The following is a 27,193-nucleotide window of genomic DNA, read 5'->3' on the forward strand; positions in this document are numbered from 1 at the left end:
AAAACACTTTTTGACACGCCTCTACCAGGTGCCCAAACTCTCCACACTTGCGGCACAGCTTGGGCATCCCCTGGTAGTGGATGTAGCCTCTGTTTTCACCGAGAACTATCATTGATGGCAGATGTCTTAGGCCCTGGTAGCCCTGGGGATCTTCCCACTGTTTGATGGGGATCCTCCAGGAGCAGTTCCAAATACCATCCTCATCCACCACCTTCATAGCCTGGCTTTTTACAGTGCAAACTCTACCCAGCCATACACAAATGTCTTCTCCAGTCACAGTCTCATTGAACATCCTAACAATCACAACCTTGTGTGTGTTGTCAGTTAGCATCTCACCTTTAAACATGGAGAACTGGGTCTTTACACTCTCAAATCTATTCCAAAATTCTGATAACAGTGCTGCATTTCTAAAACTAACATCAAAACCTTTATTAAAAGGCAGGGATAAAATACAATTCAAATCTTGGGGTGTGTAATTCAACACTTTCTGAACATATTTACGTGAAAAATCTAGACGGGACATTTCAATTGTCTTGACATTTTCTAAAAAGGTAAAACGCACGCTGTGGTGCCTCCGCATGCCGGCACGAGCAGCCGACATGATGGAGGCACCTACAGCCTAAAAGGTTTCTTGTTTTGATGGGGCCAGGGCATATTTTATATGTAGTGCAGTATAAAAAGCTCCTAAAAACAAATAGGGGTCTGGTACGCCTTTTCCTCCGTTTTGTGGTGCTTTCTTCAAAGTTGCTCTTTTAAGCCTCTCCCACTTAGACCCCCACAGGAAATAAAATATGGCACGGTCAAGGGATACCAGAAAGAATCTGGGGGGAAAGAAAACGGAGCACAACAATAAAAACAGAGGTAAAATCACAGCTTTTATGATTAAAACCTTTCCTTCGAGAGTCAACTGTCTCAGTCCCCAGAAACCCAATTTTTTTCTCACTTTACCCATCACGTCATGCCAGTTTCCACTCCCCCCCCCCGTCTCTCTCAAACTTAATGCCCAATATTTTTAAGTCTGTCGTTTTAATAGTCAAGTCCAGTCCAGCAAGCTCACTGGGTTTCCAGGGGCCGTAGAACTGTGCCTGGGTCTTGTCTCTGTTTAGTCTGGCCCCCGACGCTTTCCCAAACCAGTCTGTCAAGTCCATAGTCCTCTGTATTGATAAAACGTCAGTGCATAAAAGGTTGACATCATCCATATATAAAACAGTCTTTGCAGTCAGTCCTCCAGTCCCCGGTATAGTCAGTCCATTGATCCATCTGTCCCTTCTCAAAACCTGTGCCAGGGGTTCGATGCAAGCCACATACAGGAGAGGAGATAGCGGACAGCCCTGACGGACACCGCTGCGTATATCTATCGCGTTTGAAAGATTCCCGTTAACTAGGATTTTGCTGGTTATATCCTTGTATAGCAGCCCCACCCACGCTAAAAATCTCCTAGGAAACCCCATTTTTCCCAAAACTTGAAACAAGTAATGGTGCGAGACTCGGTCGAATGCTTTTTCGAAGTCTAAATTTAAAACTATCAGCCGAATATTTCTGTCTCTCGCATAACAGATGGCGTCTCTTATCAGTACGAGGCTGTCCGTGATCTTTCTCCCAGGGACGGCACAGGCTTGATCCGGGTGGATCAGATCTGCTAAAACTGTTGACATTCGTGTTGTTAAAAGTTTGCTAAAAAGTTTGCAATCCAAGTTTAAAAGAGTTATAGGACGCCAATTTTTTAGATCGGTCTTGTCATTTTTTTTATGTAGTAAAGTCATTATTCCAGTCCTAAAACTGTCAGGGAGTCGGCCAATCTTGTCAAAATCATTAAAAACAGCCAGTAAGTCTTGTCTTAAAATGTTCCAAAAGGTCAAATAAAATTCTAGAGGAAGTCCATCAACTCCAGGAGTTTTCCCTTTTTTAAAGTTTTTTACACTTTTATCTATCTCAGAGAGATTAAAATCATTTGTCAGAGCAGAGTTTTCTTTTACTGTTTTCTCCATGCTTGTTAAAATGTTGCTTAAAATACTATCATCACTTAACTTTTCTTCATAAAGTTCCTCATAAAAGCTTTCCACTGCTGATAAAATACCATTTGTGTCTGTCACTGTTTCTCCTTCTTTGTTTTTTAGTTTGACTATTGCTCTGCCTCCATCAATGCTTTTCTTAAAAAAGTATCTTGTGCATTTCTCGCCTTCCTCTATTTCCCTTTCTTTGCTCCTGAAAATGATACCTCTACTTTTGACCTCAGCCAATTCCGACATTTCTTTCTTGACTTCTTTAATTTCATCGTTAAAATCAAAACCATGACTAAGAAGATAAAAGTAACGTTGTAGCCTCTTTTGCAGTCCCACCATTCGTCTCTTTTCTTTACATTTTTTCTTTTTCCCTGCCCATCTAAAAAAAGTCTTGGTCTTTCCCTTCACCATCTCCCACCACTGTGCTCTTGAGTCAAATAAGTCTTGTAGGGTCTGCCAATTGCTGTACTGCTCCCTGTACTCTTCTACTATCTCTAGGTCTTCCAACAGGGAGCAGTTTAGCTTCCACAGACCTCTACCTGTTGTCACACCGGGGGGAAGTGATAGGGTGCAAGAAAGCATAGTGTGATCAGAAAAGAAAAGGGGGGTTAATCTGGCATCCATTAATGACCAGTCTCTGGTAAAAACGTAATCAATGCGGGAGGCTCTGGTGCCATCACCACTGAACCAGGTGTGGCCCACATTGTTGGGATGCATGGATTTAAAAGCGTCAGTCAGTCTAAAATCTTTTGCTATATTTTGTAATAAAACTGTAGTCTTGTCCTCTTTAAAATCCTCCGTTGCCCCTTTCCTATCTTTCCTCTGTAAAACACAATTAAAATCTCCTGCAAAAATTAAAGGCATCTTGCCTAGCAAGTGGGACTGCATATCTATTAAAAGGCTATATCTGTCATTCTTTTCTGTGTTCCCGTAAAAGTTTAGTACATTAAAATCCCTCTCTAAAAAAGTCAAATTGGCTAAAAGGGCCCGCCCGTCTCTTAATATTGTGCTCCCCTTCACCAATATTTGTGTGTTTTTTATCAGGATGGCTACTCCGTCTGCTTTGTTTTGGTTTGAACCACTCCATATCGAGGGTCCATGTGGCCATTTATCCTCCCACTTCTTGTAGTTCTTTAAAAAGGGTAAGGCACATTCCTGTAATAAAAAAACATCAGAAGGCTGTGTACTTAAAAAATGTAAAACCGTTTGTGCTCTCGTTTGTGACTTCACACTTCTCACGTTTACAGTTGAGATGGTGATGGTCGTGAGCATTAGAATAAGTATAAAAAAAGACAGATATAACATTTTAAAAGTTTAAAAATTAAAAAAACAAACTATCCATTAAAAAACAAATTTTCTTGTAAAGCAAACTCTTCCTGCATTCCCACCTGAGGGGAGGCAGGGGAGTGAGTTTGTTTCCCTTCTGAGTCACAGGGTGAGCTCCTGGGTGTGGATGATTTCAGCTCAATCGCTAAGAAAGAAATCTCATTTGCTGTGTGACTTGGGAATAATCTGTTCAGGTCATCTGACGAGGAGGAGTCAGAGAATCTTCCCATTTTGTCTTTATCTATTTCTTTCAAGAGAGGGGAGTGTGCCGCTCTCTTTTTATTCATCGATTGAGCACAGGGGAGTTGCTCACTTAATTTACATTTTGTTTGCAACTCGTCTGTGTCCTCCCCTGCATTTTCACTTACCTCTGTATTGTCTTCACCTGTCCCTTCAATTTGATTTTCCTCGCCCTGTTGTACTTCACTCCTTTGCTCCACCCCTTCGTTACCTCTGTCATCTGTTCTCTCTTCACCACTCACCAGATTTGGCGGGAGATTTGAACTTTTTGGCTCCGCCCCCTCGTTATCTTTTTGTTTGCTTTCCTCAACCGCCATTTTGTGTGCTTTAACTTTGTTAGCAAAAGACTTGGGGCAATCTCTGTAGAGATGAGCAGAATCTCCACATAGATTGCAACTTCTGCCATTGGGACACTCTTCAAAAGTGTGCCCAATTTCTCTGCATTTTCTGCAAAACACTTTTTGACACGCCTCTACCAGGTGCCCAAACTCTCCACACTTGCGGCACAGCTTGGGCATCCCCTGGTAGTGGATGTAGCCTCTGTTTTCACCGAGAACTATCATTGATGGCAGATGTCTTAGGCCCTGGTAGCCCTGGGGATCTTCCCACTGTTTGATGGGGATCCTCCAGGAGCAGTTCCAAATACCATCCTCATCCACCACCTTCATAGCCTGGCTTTTTACAGTGCAAACTCTACCCAGCCATACACAAATGTCTTCTCCAGTCACAGTCTCATTGAACATCCTAACAATCACAACCTTGTGTGTGTTGTCAGTTAGCATCTCACCTTTAAACATGGAGAACTGGGTCTTTACACTCTCAAATCTATTCCAAAATTCTGATAACAGTGCTGCATTTCTAAAACTAACATCAAAACCTTTATTAAAAGGCAGGGATAAAATACAATTCAAATCTTGGGGTGTGTAATTCAACACTTTCTGAACATATTTACGTGAAAAATCTAGACGGGACATTTCAATTGTCTTGACATTTTCTAAAAAGGTAAAACGCACGCTGTGGTGCCTCCGCATGCCGGCACGAGCAGCCGACATGATGGAGGCACCTACAGCCTAAAAGGTTTAAAGCTATGCAATAAATATACAAATAGATGAATAAGTAAAAGGATAAAAAGGGTCTTACCTTAAAATCTGTACAATTCAAAGCAGCAGAATCAATCTACCTCCTAAAAGTTTGGGACTCAAGCCACTGAGCGACCGAGCCGGAAAAACCTCCAAGAGGCGATCGCTGTCTCCACCTGACGACCAGACACTTGATCTTAGCCAAAAGGCCGAGAAGCGATGACACAATGACGCAGAGGCGGGGGAGCCGGCAAAGGCCACGCCCACCTGGGCCGCGGCGGGAGGGACTGAGGCCGCCAACAAACAAGCTCAGCGACTGGTTGACAAACCGAAAACGGACCACAACAGAGTGCGCAACACGACACTTTGGAGTGCAACCTGGGATTCTGGATCATCATCAACATTCTGCCCTGAACGTGAGCGGGCAGACCAAAGCGTACGTCGTGGAGACTTCTGAGGGATGGCAGTACCCACCCCCGGTCTGCAACATCACCAAGGCTCGGCCCGGCCGGACCCAGGGTGGCGCTGCAGCGATCAAAAGTACGATATGGCGCGTAACTCCTAAACCGCCGTTCGCAGACCCAAGTGTCTTACATCCCCGGAATCCTTGGCTCGGGCCGAACGAGACGCACGCCTCGGATTGGATGGTCGCGCTGGTGCGACTTTCGGGTATTTGGGACTTTCTGAAATACCTACTTTTGCACACTAGTCCTAGGTGTTGTGCCCAATCTGACCCAAACCGGTGCAGCAAGATTGTCCAGAGTCTGACTGCCAACAGTGATTGGGAAAAAAGTGTGAATTTCGCTTCACGTTGGCGACGGGACGCCAAAACGTTGGGAGTGGGCGAGGCGGGCTTTACTCGAATGGCTATAACTCTCCAACCGAATGAGACGATCACACCCAAGTCGGTACACCCGTGTATGGACTCAGCCTGTGGTCACATGAAAGGGGATTTGGCGACTGGCCACTTGGTGGCGCTGTAAACAGAAAAAACAACAACATGAGTGCGGCCGTAGACGACTGTGTATCAAGTGCTTTTTCACACATGCACAAGGTATTCACACCACATGATAGAACTCCTCATTCTGAACTATTTTGCCTCCGGGACCACTGCTGTCAATCAAAGCGTTTGTTAAATATCTGAGATTATGTGAACAATAATAAAAAACCCACTTTCGCAGACTGAAAAACCTAGGTTGTTTTATATCTCTCAATCAACCAGCGCAGGTCAATTCGAAAGACTTCCTAGGCCATTCCTTGTCTGAAAAAGAAGAAGAAGAAATAAGTGGAAATCCAACAATCTGCTCTTACAACCAGTTTTTGTCCAGGGGAGAGCGCGAACGCAGTCCCCCACTACCATAAATTATGCAGTCGAGATTCCCACATTTGGGGAATTCGCAGGGGTCAGCACGACCGGAGTGCAATGGCCGAGCCTCGCCCTGGGTGAACCACCTTCCTGATCATGGTGTCTCCCCTGCCAGGTAAGTATGAATTCATAGGCCTCCGGTCAGAGGCACCCTGCCCATCTTCGCAATCCTCACCGACGGTCGGACAATCAAACGCACACCTGATTCAACTCATCAGCTCGTTAGTAGAGACTCCAAGAGATAAGAGAGACATCAGAAATGTGCAGTGACGGACCTTTCTTTTCTTTCTCTTTTTCATGCTCCGGCTCCATGAGCCAAAAATCTGTTTAGTGTGCAGTCCCCGGATAGTGGACGAATCAGATATTAAACTGGAAAGAACAGAGTTGATTTTTTTTTTATTGTTTATTTGTTTGTTTTTTACACCACCACCCTACCTTTACTAGTATAGTCTATGAGCACCTACTACACCTTTCAAACACCAATACAAAGCAGTATCCACTAGTTCCATTAACATCTGCTGCCACACAAGTCTAAAACATTTCTTTCATTCAACACTTTAGAAGGGGTGCACCGTTCCCAGAAGTACTGCAATACCGGGTCGATGCGTGGAGTGGACGGAGCAAGCCCCTATACCATCTCCCAGTTCCAAAAATCAATTTAATATATGGTGCCCGGGTAGGGCACGTATCAGATATTAAACTGATAAGAACAGATACTACACTTGATCTTAGCCAAAAGGCCGAGAAGCGATGACACAATGACGCAGAGGCGGGGGAGCCGGCAAAGGCCACGCCCACCTGGGCCGCGGCGGGAGGGACTGAGGCCGCCAACAAACAAGCTCAGCGACTGGTTGACAAACCGAAAACGGACCACAACAGAGTGCGCAACACGACACTTTGGAGTGCAACCTGGGATTCTGGATCATCATCAACATTCTGCCCTGAACGTGAGCGGGCAGACCAAAGCGTACGTCGTGGAGACTTCTGAGGGATGGCAGTACCCACCCCCGGTCTGCAACATCACCAAGGCTCGGCCCGGCCGGACCCAGGGTGGCGCTGCAGCGATCAAAAGTACGATATGGCGCGTAACTCCTAAACCGCCGTTCGCAGACCCAAGTGTCTTACATCCCCGGAATCCTTGGCTCGGGCCGAACGAGACGCACGCCTCGGATTGGATGGTCACGCTGGTGCGACTTTCGGGTATTTGGGACTTTCTGAAATACCTACTTTTGCACACTAGTCCTAGGTGTTGTGCCCAATCTGACCCAAACCGGTGCAGCAAGATTGTCCAGAGTCTGACTGCCAACAGTGATTGGGAAAAAAGTGTGAATTTCGCTTCACGTTGGCGACGGGACGCCAAAACGTTGGGAGTGGGCGAGGCGGGCTTTACTCGAATGGCTATAACTCTCCAACCGAATGAGACGATCACACCCAAGTCGGTACACCCGTGTATGGACTCAGCCTGTGGTCACATGAAAGGGGATTTGGCGACTGGCCACTTGGTGGCGCTGTAAACAGAAAAAACAACAACATGAGTGCGGCCGTAGACGACTGTGTATCAAGTGCTTTTTCACACATGCACAAGGTATTCACACCACATGATAGAACTCCTCATTCTGAACTATTTTGCCTCCGGGACCACTGCTGTCAATCAAAGCATTTGTTAAATATCTGAGATTATGTGAACAATAATAAAAAACCCACTTTCGCAGACTGAAAAACCTAGGTTGTTTTATATCTCTCAATCAACCAGCGCAGGTCAATTCGAAAGACTTCCTAGGCCATTCCTTGTCTGAAAAAGAAGAAGAAGAAATAAGTGGAAATCCAACAATCTGCTCTTACAACCAGTTTTTGTCCAGGGGAGAGCGCGAACGCAGTCCCCCACTACCATAAATTATGCAGTCGAGATTCCCACATTTGGGGAATTCGCAGGGGTCAGCACGACCGGAGTGCAATGGCCGAGCCTCGCCCTGGGTGAACCACCTTCCTGATCATGGTGTCTCCCCTGCCAGGTAAGTATGAATTCATAGGCCTCCGGTCAGAGGCACCCTGCCCATCTTCGCAATCCTCACCGACGGTCGGACAATCAAACGCACACCTGATTCAACTCATCAGCTCGTTAGTAGAGACTCCAAGAGATAAGAGAGACATCAGAAATGTGCAGTGACGGACCTTTCTTTTCTTTCTCTTTTTCATGCTCCGGCTCCATGAGCCAAAAATCTGTTTAGTGTGCAGTCCCCGGATAGTGGACGAATCAGATATTAAACTGGAAAGAACAGAGTTGATTTTTTTTTTATTGTTTATTTGTTTGTTTTTTACACCACCACCCTACCTTTACTAGTATAGTCTATGAGCACCTACTACACCTTTCAAACACCAATACAAAGCAGTATCCACTAGTTCCATTAACATCTGCTGCCACACAAGTCTAAAACATTTCTTTCATTCAACACTTTAGAAGGGGTGCACCGTTCCCAGAAGTACTGCAATACCGGGTCGATGCGTGGAGTGGACGGAGCAAGCCCCTATACCATCTCCCAGTTCCAAAAATCAATTTAATATATGGTGCCCGGGTAGGGCACGTATCAGATATTAAACTGATAAGAACAGATTTTTTCTTTCGAAAAAAGTTTATTGTCACAGTTTTTCCTTCCATTCTTTCAATTTCCACAATTATATATATATTTTTTCCATTAAAATCACATATTCCATTTCACGTCTTAAAACAAAAATTACACAATTTACCGTAAAAAATCAGTTATTGTTTGTGTGTTGTGTAAAAGTCCATGTATGTTAGTATGTGTTGTTTTAAAAGAAAGGTAAATGGATTAAAATGAATAGGAATAAAACAATAGAACAATAAAACGATAAAACATGCCAAATAAAACATATCTTCTTGTACAGGATCGAGGGTGAGTCCCTATCAAAATTGTCCATTCACTCCAGGTCTCCAGAACAGGCCCCAGACTCCCCGCTTCCGGTCCCCAGCGGAAATCCCCTCTCCTCCGGCCCGCTGGCCCGCTGTTCCCGTAGCCGGTGTGGTGAGGGTGCATCGACGGGCGGCCAGGGTCGGTGGCGGCCGGGACCTTCTCCGTGTGACCCCGGCCCCCCCATCCGAATGACGACGTCCGGCGCCTCCTGCAGCGTTGTTCTTATCATCTGCTCGCACGCGTGGAGGGGCACCGTAACGCGTTTCCCCACCAGCAGGTTTCTGGTGACCCAGATGGCATCCTTGATCACGTTTAGGGTGAGCCAGAGCGAGGTAAATTCTTGGGATGTCATGTCCTTCAAGCCCTGACCCACCCCTAGGATGGCGAGCTTGTAGTCCACCTGGGCCCCACCCGCTGGCAGGCACGGGAAAACCAGGGGGCCGGTCTTGGCCCACAGGTCCCGCGCAGCGCCACACTCCCAGAGCAGATGGTAAACGGTCTCCGGGGAACCACATCCGGACCGTGGGCAGGTAGAGTTTTTGGCCATGCCTCTGGAGTGCATAACCGCCCTGACCGGGAGGATCTCATGAGCCACCATCCACGACAAGTCCTTAAGCCTGTTCTGGAGAGCTGGGTGGGCAACGTTCCGCCAAACTTGTTTGGCCTCACTTAGTGTGAGGCCTGGAACTGGACTCACCTTTTCTCGATCCTGCACAAGGGAGATCAAAGACTTATGATTAGTTAAAACAGTGACATCCTCTGTTTCTAAAAAATGTTTCTTTAAAAATTTCTTGATAAAACAGTAATGTTTGGGAAGGCTAAAAGACACTGGGATTTTTAAATCAACAGGTAAAATCTTCAAAGTTCTTAAATAGGACCCCATCCAGAATCGAGCCATTGCTGCTGTCTTGTTTTCTCTGGATGGGGTCAAAGCATATTTAATGTTCAGAGCGGTAAAATGGCTACTTAAAAACAGGTGGGGGTCTGGGAGGCCTTTCCCGCCATTCTCTTTTCTTTTTTTGATGACCTCCCTCTTCAATCTTTCCCACTTGGACCCCCACAGGAAATAAAACACCGCCCTCTCCATGTTGATCAGGAATCGTCTTGGGGGACTAAAAACAGAACAGACAAGTAAAATCAGCGGTAAAATCACTGCTTTAAAAATTAAAATCTTGCCTTCGTACGTCAGTTGTCGTAGTCCCCAAAAGCCCAGTCTTTGCCTAACTTTCCCTAACAAGTCAGTCCAGTTTCCCTGTCCTCCACCGTCTCTGTCAAATTTTACACCTAAAATTTTCAAATCATTGTCTTTAAAATCCAAATTTAGTCCACCTGTGTCCACGTCACCCCACGGCCCGAAGAGCTGGGCCTCAGACTTGCTCCTATTGAGCTTAGCGCCTGAGGCCCGACCGTACCAGTCAGTCAAGTCCATTGCTCTTCGTACCGATAAAACGTCAGTGGCTAAAAGGGTCACGTCGTCCATATATAAAAGGCAGGTTGCCGTCAGTCCTCCAGTCCCTGGAACGTCTAGTCCTTTAATCCATTTGTCCCTTCTCAATATTTGTGCCAGTGGCTCAATGCAAGCCACATACAGGAGGGGAGATAATGGACACCCCTGACGGACGCCGCTGTGGATATTTACAGCATTGGATAGATGCCCGTTAACTACAATTCTGCTGATCAGACTGTTGTACAGCAGTCCCACCCAGGCTATAAACCTCTCTGGAAACCCCATTTTTTCCAGTACCTTAAAAAGGAACTGGTGCGAGATGCGGTCAAATGCTTTTTCAAAGTCTAAATTTAGGACTACTAGCCGAATGTTTCTGTCTCTCGCATAACAGATGGCATCTCTGATCAGCACCAGGCTGTCCGTGATCTTCCTTCCAGGCACGGCGCATGCTTGATCCGGGTGGATTACGTCCGCTAAAACTGTCGACATACGTGTGGCTAAAATTTTGCTAAAAAGTTTACAGTCAACGTTTAAAAGGGTAATGGGTCGCCAGTTCCGTAAGTCTGTCTTGTCCCCTTTTTTATGTAAAAGTGAAACTATCCCTATTCTAAAGCTGTCAGGAAGTCTTTCAAGAGTCTCAAATTCTTTTAAAACAGTCAGTAAGTCAAACGCTAAAATATCCCAAAAAGTTAAGTAAAACTCCAGAGGAAGTCCGTCTGTACCAGGGGACTTTCCTCGTTTAAAACTTTTAAGAGCTTTGTGAATTTCTAAAATGGTAAAATCTTGAGATAAAATTGTACATTCACCGTCAACTTTCTTTTCTAAAAACTCTAAAACTTCCCTTAATGTGTCATTGTGAACTACTTTGGTGGTGTATAGGTTTTCATAAAATGCTTCAGTTTCCTTTAAAATTTCTTTTGTAGTGTAGACCTCCCTTCCTCCCCTTTTCAAAACAGTAATTGCCCCACCCCGTGAAACAATCTTTTTAAAAAAATACCTGGTACACTTTTCACCATCCTCTATCTCCCTCTCCCTGCTCCTTAAAATGACACCTTTGCTTTGACTTTCGGATAAAACTGACATTTCTTGCTTTATTTCTTTAATTTCTTCACTGAAATCAATCCCATCATTTAAAAGATTAAAATACCTCTGTAGTCGTTTTTGCAGCCCCACCATGCGTCGATGATCCATGCACCATGCACCATGCCCCACCATGACTGATAAGAACAGATACTACACTTGATCTTAGCCAAAAGGCCGAGAAGCGATGACACAATGACGCAGAGGCGGGGGAGCCGGCAAAGGCCACGCCCACCTGGGCCGCGGCGGGAGGGACTGAGGCCGCCAACAAACAAGCTCAGCGACTGGTTGACAAACCGAAAACGGACCACAACAGAGTGCGCAACACGACACTTTGGAGTGCAACCTGGGATTCTGGATCATCATCAACATTCTGCCCTGAACGTGAGCGGGCAGACCAAAGCGTACGTCGTGGAGACTTCTGAGGGATGGCAGTACCCACCCCCGGTCTGCAACATCACCAAGGCTCGGCCCGGCCGGACCCAGGGTGGCGCTGCAGCGATCAAAAGTACGATATGGCGCGTAACTCCTAAACCGCCGTTCGCAGACCCAAGTGTCTTACATCCCCGGAATCCTTGGCTCGGGCCGAACGAGACGCACGCCTCGGATTGGATGGTCGCGCTGGTGCGACTTTCGGGTATTTGGGACTTTCTGAAATACCTACTTTTGCACACTAGTCCTAGGTGTTGTGCCCAATCTGACCCAAACCGGTGCAGCAAGATTGTCCAGAGTCTGACTGCCAACAGTGATTGGGAAAAAAGTGTGAATTTCGCTTCACGTTGGCGACGGGACGCCAAAACGTTGGGAGTGGGCGAGGCGGGCTTTACTCGAATGGCTATAACTCTCCAACCGAATGAGACGATCACACCCAAGTCGGTACACCCGTGTATGGACTCAGCCTGTGGTCACATGAAAGGGGATTTGGCGACTGGCCACTTGGTGGCGCTGTAAACAGAAAAAACAACAACATGAGTGCGGCCGTAGACGACTGTGTATCAAGTGCTTTTTCACACATGCACAAGGTATTCACACCACATGATAGAACTCCTCATTCTGAACTATTTTGCCTCCGGGACCACTGCTGTCAATCAAAGCGTTTGTTAAATATCTGAGATTATGTGAACAATAATAAAAAACCCACTTTCGCAGACTGAAAAACCTAGGTTGTTTTATATCTCTCAATCAACCAGCGCAGGTCAATTCGAAAGACTTCCTAGGCCATTCCTTGTCTGAAAAAGAAGAAGAAGAAATAAGTGGAAATCCAACAATCTGCTCTTACAACCAGTTTTTGTCCAGGGGAGAGCGCGAACGCAGTCCCCCACTACCATAAATTATGCAGTCGAGATTCCCACATTTGGGGAATTCGCAGGGGTCAGCACGACCGGAGTGCAATGGCCGAGCCTCGCCCTGGGTGAACCACCTTCCTGATCATGGTGTCTCCCCTGCCAGGTAAGTATGAATTCATAGGCCTCCGGTCAGAGGCACCCTGCCCATCTTCGCAATCCTCACCGACGGTCGGACAATCAAACGCACACCTGATTCAACTCATCAGCTCGTTAGTAGAGACTCCAAGAGATAAGAGAGACATCAGAAATGTGCAGTGACGGACCTTTCTTTTCTTTCTCTTTTTCATGCTCCGGCTCCATGAGCCAAAAATCTGTTTAGTGTGCAGTCCCCGGATAGTGGACGAATCAGATATTAAACTGGAAAGAACAGAGTTGATTTTTTTTTTATTGTTTATTTGTTTGTTTTTTACACCACCACCCTACCTTTACTAGTATAGTCTATGAGCACCTACTACACCTTTCAAACACCAATACAAAGCAGTATCCACTAGTTCCATTAACATCTGCTGCCACACAAGTCTAAAACATTTCTTTCATTCAACACTTTAGAAGGGGTGCACCGTTCCCAGAAGTACTGCAATACCGGGTCGATGCGTGGAGTGGACGGAGCAAGCCCCTATACCATCTCCCAGTTCCAAAAATCAATTTAATATATGGTGCCCGGGTAGGGCACGTATCAGATATTAAACTGATAAGAACAGATACTACACTTGATCTTAGCCAAAAGGCCGAGAAGCGATGACACAATGACGCAGAGGCGGGGGAGCCGGCAAAGGCCACGCCCACCTGGGCCGCGGCGGGAGGGACTGAGGCCGCCAACAAACAAGCTCAGCGACTGGTTGACAAACCGAAAACGGACCACAACAGAGTGCGCAACACGACACTTTGGAGTGCAACCTGGGATTCTGGATCATCATCAACATTCTGCCCTGAACGTGAGCGGGCAGACCAAAGCGTACGTCGTGGAGACTTCTGAGGGATGGCAGTACCCACCCCCGGTCTGCAACATCACCAAGGCTCGGCCCGGCCGGACCCAGGGTGGCGCTGCAGCGATCAAAAGTACGATATGGCGCGTAACTCCTAAACCGCCGTTCGCAGACCCAAGTGTCTTACATCCCCGGAATCCTTGGCTCGGGCCGAACGAGACGCACGCCTCGGATTGGATGGTCGCGCTGGTGCGACTTTCGGGTATTTGGGACTTTCTGAAATACCTACTTTTGCACACTAGTCCTAGGTGTTGTGCCCAATCTGACCCAAACCGGTGCAGCAAGATTGTCCAGAGTCTGACTGCCAACAGTGATTGGGAAAAAAGTGTGAATTTCGCTTCACGTTGGCGACGGGACGCCAAAACGTTGGGAGTGGGCGAGGCGGGCTTTACTCGAATGGCTATAACTCTCCAACCGAATGAGACGATCACACCCAAGTCGGTACACCCGTGTATGGACTCAGCCTGTGGTCACATGAAAGGGGATTTGGCGACTGGCCACTTGGTGGCGCTGTAAACAGAAAAAACAACAACATGAGTGCGGCCGTAGACGACTGTGTATCAAGTGCTTTTTCACACATGCACAAGGTATTCACACCACATGATAGAACTCCTCATTCTGAACTATTTTGCCTCCGGGACCACTGCTGTCAATCAAAGCGTTTGTTAAATATCTGAGATTATGTGAACAATAATAAAAAACCCACTTTCGCAGACTGAAAAACCTAGGTTGTTTTATATCTCTCAATCAACCAGCGCAGGTCAATTCGAAAGACTTCCTAGGCCATTCCTTGTCTGAAAAAGAAGAAGAAGAAATAAGTGGAAATCCAACAATCTGCTCTTACAACCAGTTTTTGTCCAGGGGAGAGCGCGAACGCAGTCCCCCACTACCATAAATTATGCAGTCGAGATTCCCACATTTGGGGAACTCGCAGGGGTCAGCACGACCGGAGTGCAATGGCCGAGCCTCGCCCTGGGTGAACCACCTTCCTGATCATGGTGTCTCCCCTGCCAGGTAAGTATGAATTCATAGGCCTCCGGTCAGAGGCACCCTGCCCATCTTCGCAATCCTCACCGACGGTCGGACAATCAAACGCACACCTGATTCAACTCATCAGCTCGTTAGTAGAGACTCCAAGAGATAAGAGAGACATCAGAAATGTGCAGTGACGGACCTTTCTTTTCTTTCTCTTTTTCATGCTCCGGCTCCATGAGCCAAAAATCTGTTTAGTGTGCAGTCCCCGGATAGTGGACGAATCAGATATTAAACTGGAAAGAACAGAGTTGATTTTTTTTTTATTGTTTATTTGTTTGTTTTTTACACCACCACCCTACCTTTACTAGTATAGTCTATGAGCACCTACTACACCTTTCAAACACCAATACAAAGCAGTATCCACTAGTTCCATTAACATCTGCTGCCACACAAGTCTAAAACATTTCTTTCATTCAACACTTTAGAAGGGGTGCACCGTTCCCAGAAGTACTGCAATACCGGGTCGATGCGTGGAGTGGACGGAGCAAGCCCCTATACCATCTCCCAGTTCCAAAAATCAATTTAATATATGGTGCCCGGGTAGGGCACGTATCAGATATTAAACTGATAAGAACAGATACTACACTTGATCTTAGCCAAAAGGCCGAGAAGCGATGACACAATGACGCAGAGGCGGGGGACCCGGCAAAGGCCACGCCCACCTGGGCCGCGGCGGGAGGGACTGAGGCCGCCAACAAACAAGCTCAGCGACTGGTTGACAAACCGAAAACGGACCACAACAGAGTGCGCAACACGACACTTTGGAGTGCAACCTGGGATTCTGGATCATCATCAACATTCTGCCCTGAACGTGAGCGGGCAGACCAAAGCGTACGTCGTGGAGACTTCTGAGGGATGGCAGTACCCACCCCCGGTCTGCAACATCACCAAGGCTCGGCCCGGCCGGACCCAGGGTGGCGCTGCAGCGATCAAAAGTACGATATGGCGCGTAACTCCTAAACCGCCGTTCGCAGACCCAAGTGTCTTACATCCCCGGAATCCTTGGCTCGGGCCGAACGAGACGCACGCCTCGGATTGGATGGTCGCGCTGGTGCGACTTTCGGGTATTTGGGACTTTCTGAAATACCTACTTTTGCACACTAGTCCTAGGTGTTGTGCCCAATCTGACCCAAACCGGTGCAGAAAGATTGTCCAGAGTCTGACTGCCAACAGTGATTGGGAAAAAAGTGTGAATTTCGCTTCACGTTGGCGACGGGACCCCAAAACGTTGGGAGTGGGCGAGGCGGGCTTTACTCGAATGGCTATAACTCTCCAACCGAATGAGACGATCACACCCAAGTCGGTACACCCGTGTATGGACTCAGCCTGTGGTCACATGAAAGGGGATTTGGCGACTGGCCACTTGGTGGCGCTGTAAACAGAAAAAACAACAACATGAGTGCGGCCGTAGACGACTGTGTATCAAGTGCTTTTTCACATATGCACAAGGTATTCACACCACATGATAGAACTCCTCATTCTGAACTATTTTGCCTCCGGGACCACTGCTGTCAATCAAAGCGTTTGTTAAATATCTGAGATTATGTGAACAATAATAAAAAACCCACTTTCGCAGACTGAAAAACCTAGGTTGTTTTATATCTCTCAATCAACCAGCGCAGGTCAATTCGAAAGACTTCCTAGGCCATTCCTTGTCTGAAAAAGAAGAAGAAGAAATAAGTGGAAATCCAACAATCTGCTCTTACAACCAGTTTTTGTCCAGGGGAGAGCGCGAACGCAGTCCCCCACTACCATAAATTATGCAGTCGAGATTCCCACATTTGGGGAACTCGCAGGGGTCAGCACGACCGGAGTGCAATGGCCGAGCCTCGCCCTGGGTGAACCACCTTCCTGATCATGGTGTCTCCCCTGCCAGGTAAGTATGAATTCATAGGCCTCCGGTCAGAGGCACCCTGCCCATCTTCGCAATCCTCACCGACGGTCGGACAATCAAACGCACACCTGATTCAACTCATCAGCTCGTTAGTAGAGACTCCAAGAGATAAGAGAGACATCAGAAATGTGCAGTGACGGACCTTTCTTTTCTTTCTCTTTTTCATGCTCCGGCTCCATGAGCCAAAAATCTGTTTAGTGTGCAGTCCCCGGATAGTGGACGAATCAGATATTAAACTGGAAAGAACAGAGTTGATTTTTTTTTTATTGTTTATTTGTTTGTTTTTTACACCACCACCCTACCTTTACTAGTATAGTCTATGAGCACCTACTACACCTTTCAAACACCAATACAAAGCAGTATCCACTAGTTCCATTAACATCTGCTGCCACACAAGTCTAAAACATTTCTTTCATTCAACACTTTAGAAGGGGTGCACCGTTCCCAGAAGTACTGCAATACCGGGTCGATGCGTGGAGTGGACGGAGCAAGCCCCTATACCATCTCCCAGTTCCAAAAATCAATTTAATATATGGTGCCCGGGTAGGGCACGTATCAGATATTAAACTGATAAGAACAGATACTACACTTGATCTTAGCCAAAAGGCCGAGAAGCGATGACACAATGACGCAGAGGCGGGGGAGCCGGCAAAGGCCACGCCCACCTGGGCCGCGGCGGGAGGGACTGAGGCCGCCAACAAACAAGCTCAGCGACTGGTTGACAAACCGAAAACGGACCACAACAGAGTGCGCAACACGACACTTTGGAGTGCAACCTGGGATTCTGGATCATCATCAACATTCTGCCCTGAACGTGAGCGGGCAGACCAAAGCGTACGTCGTGGAGACTTCTGAGGGATGGCAGTACCCACCCCCGGTCTGCAACATCACCAAGGCTCGGCCCGGCCGGACCCAGGGTGGCGCTGCAGCGATCAAAAGTACGATATGGCGCGTAACTCCTAAACCGCCGTTCGCAGACCCAAGTGTCTTACATCCCCGGAATCCTTGGCTCGGCCCGAACGAGACGCACGCCTCGGATTGGATGGTCGCGCTGGTGCGACTTTCGGGTATTTGGGACTTTCTGAAATACCTACTTTTGCACACTAGTCCTAGGTGTTGTGCCCAATCTGACCCAAACCGGTGCAGAAAGATTATCCAGAGTCTGACTGCCAACAGTGATTGGGAAAAAAGTGTGAATTTCGCTTCACGTTGGCGACGGGACGCCAAAACGTTGGGAGTGGGCGAGGCGGGCTTTACTCGAATGGCTATAACTCTCCAACCGAATGAGACGATCACACCCAAGTCGGTACACCCGTGTATGGACTCAGCCTGTGGTCACATGAAAGGGGATTTGGCGACTGGCCACTTGGTGGCGCTGTAAACAGAAAAAACAACAACATGAGTGCGGCCGTAGACGACTGTGTATCAAGTGCTTTTTCACATATGCACAAGGTATTCACACCACATGATAGAACTCCTCATTCTGAACTATTTTGCCTCCGGGACCACTGCTGTCAATCAAAGCGTTTGTTAAATATCTGAGATTATGTGAACAATAATAAAAAACCCACTTTCGCAGACTGAAAAACCTAGGTTGTTTTATATCTCTCAATCAACCAGCGCAGGTCAATTCGAAAGACTTCCTAGGCCATTCCTTGTCTGAAAAAGAAGAAGAAGAAATAAGTGGAAATCCAACAATCTGCTCTTACAACCAGTTTTTGTCCAGGGGAGAGCGCGAACGCAGTCCCCCACTACCATAAATTATGCAGTCGAGATTCCCACATTTGGGGAACTCGCAGGGGTCAGCACGACCGGAGTGCAATGGCCGAGCCTCGCCCTGGGTGAACCACCTTCCTGATCATGGTGTCTCCCCTGCCAGGTAAGTATGAATTCATAGGCCTCCGGTCAGAGGCACCCTGCCCATCTTCGCAATCCTCACCGACGGTCGGACAATCAAACGCACACCTGATTCAACTCATCAGCTCGTTAGTAGAGACTCCAAGAGATAAGAGAGACATCAGAAATGTGCAGTGACGGACCTTTCTTTTCTTTCTCTTTTTCATGCTCCGGCTCCATGAGCCAAAAATCTGTTTAGTGTGCAGTCCCCGGATAGTGGACGAATCAGATATTAAACTGGAAAGAACAGAGTTGATTTTTTTTTTATTGTTTATTTGTTTGTTTTTTACACCACCACCCTACCTTTACTAGTATAGTCTATGAGCACCTACTACACCTTTCAAACACCAATACAAAGCAGTATCCACTAGTTCCATTAACATCTGCTGCCACACAAGTCTAAAACATTTCTTTCATTCAACACTTTAGAAGGGGTGCACCGTTCCCAGAAGTACTGCAATACCGGGTCGATGCGTGGAGTGGACGGAGCAAGCCCCTATACCATCTCCCAGTTCCAAAAATCAATTTAATATATGGTGCCCGGGTAGGGCACGTATCAGATATTAAACTGATAAGAACAGATACTACACTTGATCTTAGCCAAAAGGCCGAGAAGCGATGACACAATGACGCAGAGGCGGGGGAGCCGGCAAAGGCCACGCCCACCTGGGCCGCGGCGGGAGGGACTGAGGCCGCCAACAAACAAGCTCAGCGACTGGTTGACAAACCGAAAACGGACCACAACAGAGTGCGCAACACGACACTTTGGAGTGCAACCTGGGATTCTGGATCATCATCAACATTCTGCCCTGAACGTGAGCGGGCAGACCAAAGCGTACGTCGTGGAGACTTCTGAGGGATGGCAGTACCCACCCCCGGTCTGCAACATCACCAAGGCTCGGCCCGGCCGGACCCAGGGTGGCGCTGCAGCGATCAAAAGTACGATATGGCGCGTAACTCCTAAACCGCCGTTCGCAGACCCAAGTGTCTTACATCCCCGGAATCCTTGGCTCGGGCCGAACGAGACGCACGCCTCGGATTGGATGGTCGCGCTGGTGCGACTTTCGGGTATTTGGGACTTTCTGAAATACCTACTTTTGCACACTAGTCCTAGGTGTTGTGCCCAATCTGACCCAAACCGGTGCAGAAAGATTGTCCAGAGTCTGACTGCCAACAGTGATTGGGAAAAAAGTGTGAATTTCGCTTCACGTTGGCGACGGGACGCCAAAACGTTGGGAGTGGGCGAGGCGGGCTTTACTCGAATGGCTATAACTCTCCAACCGAATGAGACGATCACACCCAAGTCGGTACACCCGTGTATGGACTCAGCCTGTGGTCACATGAAAGGGGATTTGGCGACTGGCCACTTGGTGGCGCTGTAAACAGAAAAAACAACAACATGAGTGCGGCCGTAGACGACTGTGTATCAAGTGCTTTTTCACACATGCACAAGGTATTCACACCACATGATAGAACTCCTCATTCTGAACTATTTTGCCTCCGGGACCACTGCTGTCAATCAAAGCGTTTGTTAAATATCTGAGATTATGTGAACAATAATAAAAAACCCACTTTCGCAGACTGAAAAACCTAGGTTGTTTTATATCTCTCAATCAACCAGCGCAGGTCAATTCGAAAGACTTCCTAGGCCATTCCTTGTCTGAAAAAGAAGAAGAAGAAATAAGTGGAAATCCAACAATCTGCTCTTACAACCAGTTTTTGTCCAGGGGAGAGCGCGAACGCAGTCCCCCACTACCATAAATTATGCAGTCGAGATTCCCACATTTGGGGAATTCGCAGGGGTCAGCACGACCGGAGTGCAATGGCCGAGCCTCGCCCTGGGTGAACCACCTTCCTGATCATGGTGTCTCCCCTGCCAGGTAAGTATGAATTCATAGGCCTCCGGTCAGAGGCACCCTGCCCATCTTCGCAATCCTCACCGACGGTCGGACAATCAAACGCACACCTGATTCAACTCATCAGCTCGTTAGTAGAGACTCCAAGAGATAAGAGAGACATCAGAAATGTGCAGTGACGGACCTTTCTTTTCTTTCTCTTTTTCATGCTCCGGCTCCATGAGCCAAAAATCTGTTTAGTGTGCAGTCCCCGGATAGTGGACGAATCAGATATTAAACTGGAAAGAACAGAGTTGATTTTTTTTTTATTGTTTATTTGTTTGTTTTTTACACCACCACCCTACCTTTACTAGTATAGTCTATGAGCACCTACTACACCTTTCAAACACCAATACAAAGCAGTATCCACTAGTTCCATTAACATCTGCTGCCACACAAGTCTAAAACATTTCTTTCATTCAACACTTTAGAAGGGGTGCACCGTTCCCAGAAGTACTGCAATACCGGGTCGATGCGTGGAGTGGACGGAGCAAGCCCCTATACCATCTCCCAGTTCCAAAAATCAATTTAATATATGGTGCCCGGGTAGGGCACGTATCAGATATTAAACTGATAAGAACAGATACTACACTTGATCTTAGCCAAAAGGCCGAGAAGCGATGACACAATGACGCAGAGGCGGGGGAGCCGGCAAAGGCCACGCCCACCTGGGCCGCGGCGGGAGGGACTGAGGCCGCCAACAAACAAGCTCAGCGACTGGTTGACAAACCGAAAACGGACCACAACAGAGTGCGCAACACGACACTTTGGAGTGCAACCTGGGATTCTGGATCATCATCAACATTCTGCCCTGAACGTGAGCGGGCAGACCAAAGCGTACGTCGTGGAGACTTCTGTGGGATGGCAGTACCCACCCCCGGTCTGCAACATCACCAAGGCTCGGCCCGGCCGGACCCAGGGTGGCGCTGCAGCGATCAAAAGTACGATATGGCGCGTAACTCCTAAACCGCCGTTCGCAGACCCAAGTGTCTTACATCCCCGGAATCCTTGGCTCGGGCCGAACGAGACGCACGCCTCGGATTGGATAGTCGCGCTGGTGCGACTTTCGGGTATTTGGGACTTTCTGAAATACCTACTTTTGCACACTAGTCCTAGGTGTTGTGCCCAATCTGACCCAAACCGGTGCAGAAAGATTGTCCAGAGTCTGACTGCCAACAGTGATTGGGAAAAAAGTGTGAATTTCGCTTCACGTTGGCGACGGGACGCCAAAACGTTGGGAGTGGGCGAGGCGGGCTTTACTCGAATGGCTATAACTCTCCAACCGAATGAGACGATCACACCCAAGTCGGTACACCCGTGTATGGACTCAGCCTGTGGTCACATGAAAGGGGATTTGGCGACTGGCCACTTGGTGGCGCTGTAAACAGAAAAAACAACAACATGAGTGCGGCCGTAGACGACTGTGTATCAAGTGCTTTTTCACACATGCACAAGGTATTCACACCACATGATAGAACTCCTCATTCTGAACTATTTTGCCTCCGGGACCACTGCTGTCAATCAAAGCGTTTGTTAAATATCTGAGATTATGTGAACAATAATAAAAAACCCACTTTCGCAGACTGAAAAACCTAGGTTGTTTTATATCTCTCAATCAACCAGCGCAGGTCAATTCGAAAGACTTCCTAGGCCATTCCTTGTCTGAAAAAGAAGAAGAAGAAATAAGTGGAAATCCAACAATCTGCTCTTACAACCAGTTTTTGTCCAGGGGAGAGCGCGAACGCAGTCCCCCACTACCATAAATTATGCAGTCGAGATTCCCACATTTGGGGAATTCGCAGGGGTCAGCACGACCGGAGTGCAATGGCCGAGCCTCGCCCTGGGTGAACCACCTTCCTGATCATGGTGTCTCCCCTGCCAGGTAAGTATGAATTCATAGGCCTCCGGTCAGAGGCACCCTGCCCATCTTCGCAATCCTCACCGACGGTCGGACAATCAAACGCACACCTGATTCAACTCATCAGCTCGTTAGTAGAGACTCCAAGAGATAAGAGAGACATCAGAAATGTGCAGTGACGGACCTTTCTTTTCTTTCTCTTTTTCATGCTCCGGCTCCATGAGCCAAAAATCTGTTTAGTGTGCAGTCCCCGGATAGTGGACGAATCAGATATTAAACTGGAAAGAACAGAGTTGATTTTTTTTTTATTGTTTATTTGTTTGTTTTTTACACCACCACCCTACCTTTACTAGTATAGTCTATGAGCACCTACTACACCTTTCAAACACCAATACAAAGCAGTATCCACTAGTTCCATTAACATCTGCTGCCACACAAGTCTAAAATATTTCTTTCATTCAACACTTTAGAAGGGGTGCACCGTTCCCAGAAGTACTGCAATACCGGGTCGATGCGTGGAGTGGACGGAGCAAGCCCCTATACCATCTCCCAGTTCCAAAAATCAATTTAATATATGGTGCCCGGGTAGGGCACGTATCAGATATTAAACTGATAAGAACAGATACTACACTTGATCTTAGCCAAAAGGCCGAGAAGCGATGACACAATGACGCAGAGGCGGGGGAGCCGGCAAAGGCCACGCCCACCTGGGCCGCGGCGGGAGGGACTGAGGCCGCCAACAAACAAGCTCAGCGACTGGTTGACAAACCGAAAACGGACCACAACAGAGTGCGCAACACGACACTTTGGAGTGCAACCTGGGATTCTGGATCATCATCAACATTCTGCCCTGAACGTGAGCGGGCAGACCAAAGCGTACGTCGTGGAGACTTCTGAGGGATGGCAGTACCCACCCCCGGTCTGCAACATCACCAAGGCTCGGCCCGGCCGGACCCAGGGTGGCGCTGCAGCGATCAAAAGTACGATATGGCGCGTAACTCCTAAACCGCCGTTCGCAGACCCAAGTGTCTTACATCCCCGGAATCCTTGGCTCGGGCCGAACGAGACGCACGCCTCGGATTGGATGGTCGCGCTGGTGCGACTTTCGGGTATTTGGGACTTTCTGAAATACCTACTTTTGCACACTAGTCCTAGGTGTTGTGCCCAATCTGACCCAAACCGGTGCAGCAAGATTGTCCAGAGTCTGACTGCCAACAGTGATTGGGAAAAAAGTGTGAATTTCGCTTCACGTTGGCGACGGGACGCCAAAACGTTGGGAGTGGGCGAGGCGGGCTTTACTCGAATGGCTATAACTCTCCAACCGAATGAGACGATCACACCCAAGTCGGTACACCCGTGTATGGACTCAGCCTGTGGTCACATGAAAGGGGATTTGGCGACTGGCCACTTGGTGGCGCTGTAAACAGAAAAAACAACAACATGAGTGCGGCCGTAGACGACTGTGTATCAAGTGCTTTTTCACACATGCACAAGGTATTCACACCACATGATAGAACTCCTCATTCTGAACTATTTTGCCTCCGGGACCACTGCTGTAAATCAAAGCGTTTGTTAAATATCTGAGATTATGTGAACAATAATAAAAAACCCACTTTCGCAGACTGAAAAACCTAGGTTGTTTTATTTCTCTCAATCAACCAGCGCAGGTCAATTCGAAAGACTTCCTAGGCCATTCCTTGTCTGAAAAAGAAGAAGAAGAAATAAGTGGAAATCCAACAATCTGCTCTTACAACCAGTTTTTGTCCAGGGGAGAGCGCGAACGCAGTCCCCCACTACCATAAATTATGCAGTCGAGATTCCCACATTTGGGGAATTCGCAGGGGTCAGCACGACCGGAGTGCAATGGCCGAGCCTCGCCCTGGGTGAACCACCTTCCTGATCATGGTGTCTCCCCTGCCAGGTAAGTATGAATTCATAGGCCTCCGGTCAGAGGCACCCTGCCCATCTTCGCAATCCTCACCGACGGTCGGACAATCAAACGCACACCTGATTCAACTCATCAGCTCGTTAGTAGAGACTCCAAGAGATAAGAGAGACATCAGAAATGTGCAGTGACGGACCTTTCTTTTCTTTCTCTTTTTCATGCTCCGGCTCCATGAGCCAAAAATCTGTTTAGTGTGCAGTCCCCGGATAGTGGACGAATCAGATATTAAACTGGAAAGAACAGAGTTGATTTTTTTTTTATTGTTTATTTGTTTGTTTTTTACACCACCACCCTACCTTTACTAGTATAGTCTATGAGCACCTACTACACCTTTCAAACACCAATACAAAGCAGTATCCACTAGTTCCATTAACATCTGCTGCCACACAAGTCTAAAACATTTCTTTCATTCAACACTTTAGAAGGGGTGCACCGTTCCCAGAAGTACTGCAATACCGGGTCGATGCGTGGAGTGGACGGAGCAAGCCCCTATACCATCTCCCAGTTCCAAAAATCAATTTAATATATGGTGCCCGGGTAGGGCACGTATCAGATATTAAACTGATAAGAACAGATACTACACTTGATCTTAGCCAAAAGGCCGAGAAGCGATGACACAATGACGCAGAGGCGGGGGAGCCGGCAAAGGCCACGCCCACCTGGGCCGCGGCGGGAGGGACTGAGGCCGCCAACAAACAAGCTCAGCGACTGGTTGACAAACCGAAAACGGACCACAACAGAGTGCGCAACACGACACTTTGGAGTGCAACCTGGGATTCTGGATCATCATCAACATTCTGCCCTGAACGTGAGCGGGCAGACCAAAGCGTACGTCGTGGAGACTTCTGAGGGATGGCAGTACCCACCCCCGGTCTGCAACATCACCAAGGCTCGGCCCGGCCGGACCCAGGGTGGCGCTGCAGCGATCAAAAGTACGATATGGCGCGTAACTCCTAAACCGCCGTTCGCAGACCCAAGTGTCTTACATCCCCGGAATCCTTGGCTCGGGCCGAACGAGACGCACGCCTCGGATTGGATGGTCGCGCTGGTGCGACTTTCGGGTATTTGGGACTTTCTGAAATACCTACTTTTGCACACTAGTCCTAGGTGTTGTGCCCAATCTGACCCAAACCGGTGCAGCAAGATTGTCCAGAGTCTGACTGCCAACAGTGATTGGGAAAAAAGTGTGAATTTCGCTTCACGTTGGCGACGGGACGCCAAAACGTTGGGAGTGGGCGAGGCGGGCTTTACTCGAATGGCTATAACTCTCCAACCGAATGAGACGATCACACCCAAGTCGGTACACCCGTGTATGGACTCAGCCTGTGGTCACATGAAAGGGGATTTGGCGACTGGCCACTTGGTGGCGCTGTAAACAGAAAAAACAACAACATGAGTGCGGCCGTAGACGACTGTGTATCAAGTGCTTTTTCACACATGCACAAGGTATTCACACCACATGATAGAACTCCTCATTCTGAACTATTTTGCCTCCGGGACCACTGCTGTCAATCAAAGCGTTTGTTAAATATCTGAGATTATGTGAACAATAATAAAAAACCCACTTTCGCAGACTGAAAAACCTAGGTTGTTTTATATCTCTCAATCAACCAGCGCAGGTCAATTCGAAAGACTTCCTAGGCCATTCCTTGTCTGAAAAAAAGAAGAAGAAGAAATAAGTGGAAATCCAACAATCTGCTCTTACAACCAGTTTTTTTCCAGGGGAGAGCGCGAACGCAGTCCCCCACTACCATAAATTATGCAGTCGAGATTCCCACATTTGGGGAATTCGCAGGGGTCAGCACGACCGGAGTGCAACGGCCGAGCCTCGCCCTGGGTGAACCACCTTCCTGATCATGGTGTCTCCCCTGCCAGGTAAGTATGAATTCATAGGCCTCCGGTCAGAGGCACCCTGCCCATCTTCGCAATCCTCACCGACGGTCGGACAATCAAACGCACACCTGATTCAACTCATCAGCTCGTTAGTAGAGACTCCAAGAGATAAGAGAGACATCAGAAATGTGCAGTGACGGACCTTTCTTTTCTTTCTCTTTTTCATGCTCCGGCTCCATGAGCCAAAAATCTGTTTAGTGTGCAGTCCCCGGATAGTGGACGAATCAGATATTAAACTGGAAAGAACAGAGTTGATTTTTTTTTTATTGTTTATTTGTTTGTTTTTTACACCACCACCCTACCTTTACTAGTATAGTCTATGAGCACCTACTACACCTTTCAAACACCAATACAAAGCAGTATCCACTAGTTCCATTAACATCTGCTGCCACACAAGTCTAAAACATTTCTTTCATTCAACACTTTAGAAGGGGTGCACCGTTCCCAGAAGTACTGCAATACCGGGTCGATGCGTGGAGTGGACGGAGCAAGCCCCTATACCATCTCCCAGTTCCAAAAATCAATTTAATATATGGTGCCCGGGTAGGGCACGTATCAGATATTAAACTGATAAGAACAGATACTACACTTGATCTTAGCCAAAAGGCCGAGAAGCGATGACACAATGACGCAGAGGCGGGGGAGCCGGCAAAGGCCACGCCCACCTGGGCCGCGGCGGGAGGGACTGAGGCCGCCAACAAACAAGCTCAGCGACTGGTTGACAAACCGAAAACGGACCACAACAGAGTGCGCAACACGACACTTTGGAGTGCAACCTGGGATTCTGGATCATCATCAACATTCTGCCCTGAACGTGAGCGGGCAGACCAAAGCGTACGTCGTGGAGACTTCTGAGGGATGGCAGTACCCACCCCCGGTCTGCAACATCACCAAGGCTCGGCCCGGCCGGACCCAGGGTGGCGCTGCAGCGATCAAAAGTACGATATGGCGCGTAACTCCTAAACCGCCGTTCG

This window comes from Phoxinus phoxinus (assembly GCF_949152265.1).
Source record: "Phoxinus phoxinus genome assembly, chromosome: 18".
In the NCBI taxonomy this organism is placed as follows: domain Eukaryota; kingdom Metazoa; phylum Chordata; class Actinopteri; order Cypriniformes; family Leuciscidae; genus Phoxinus; species Phoxinus phoxinus.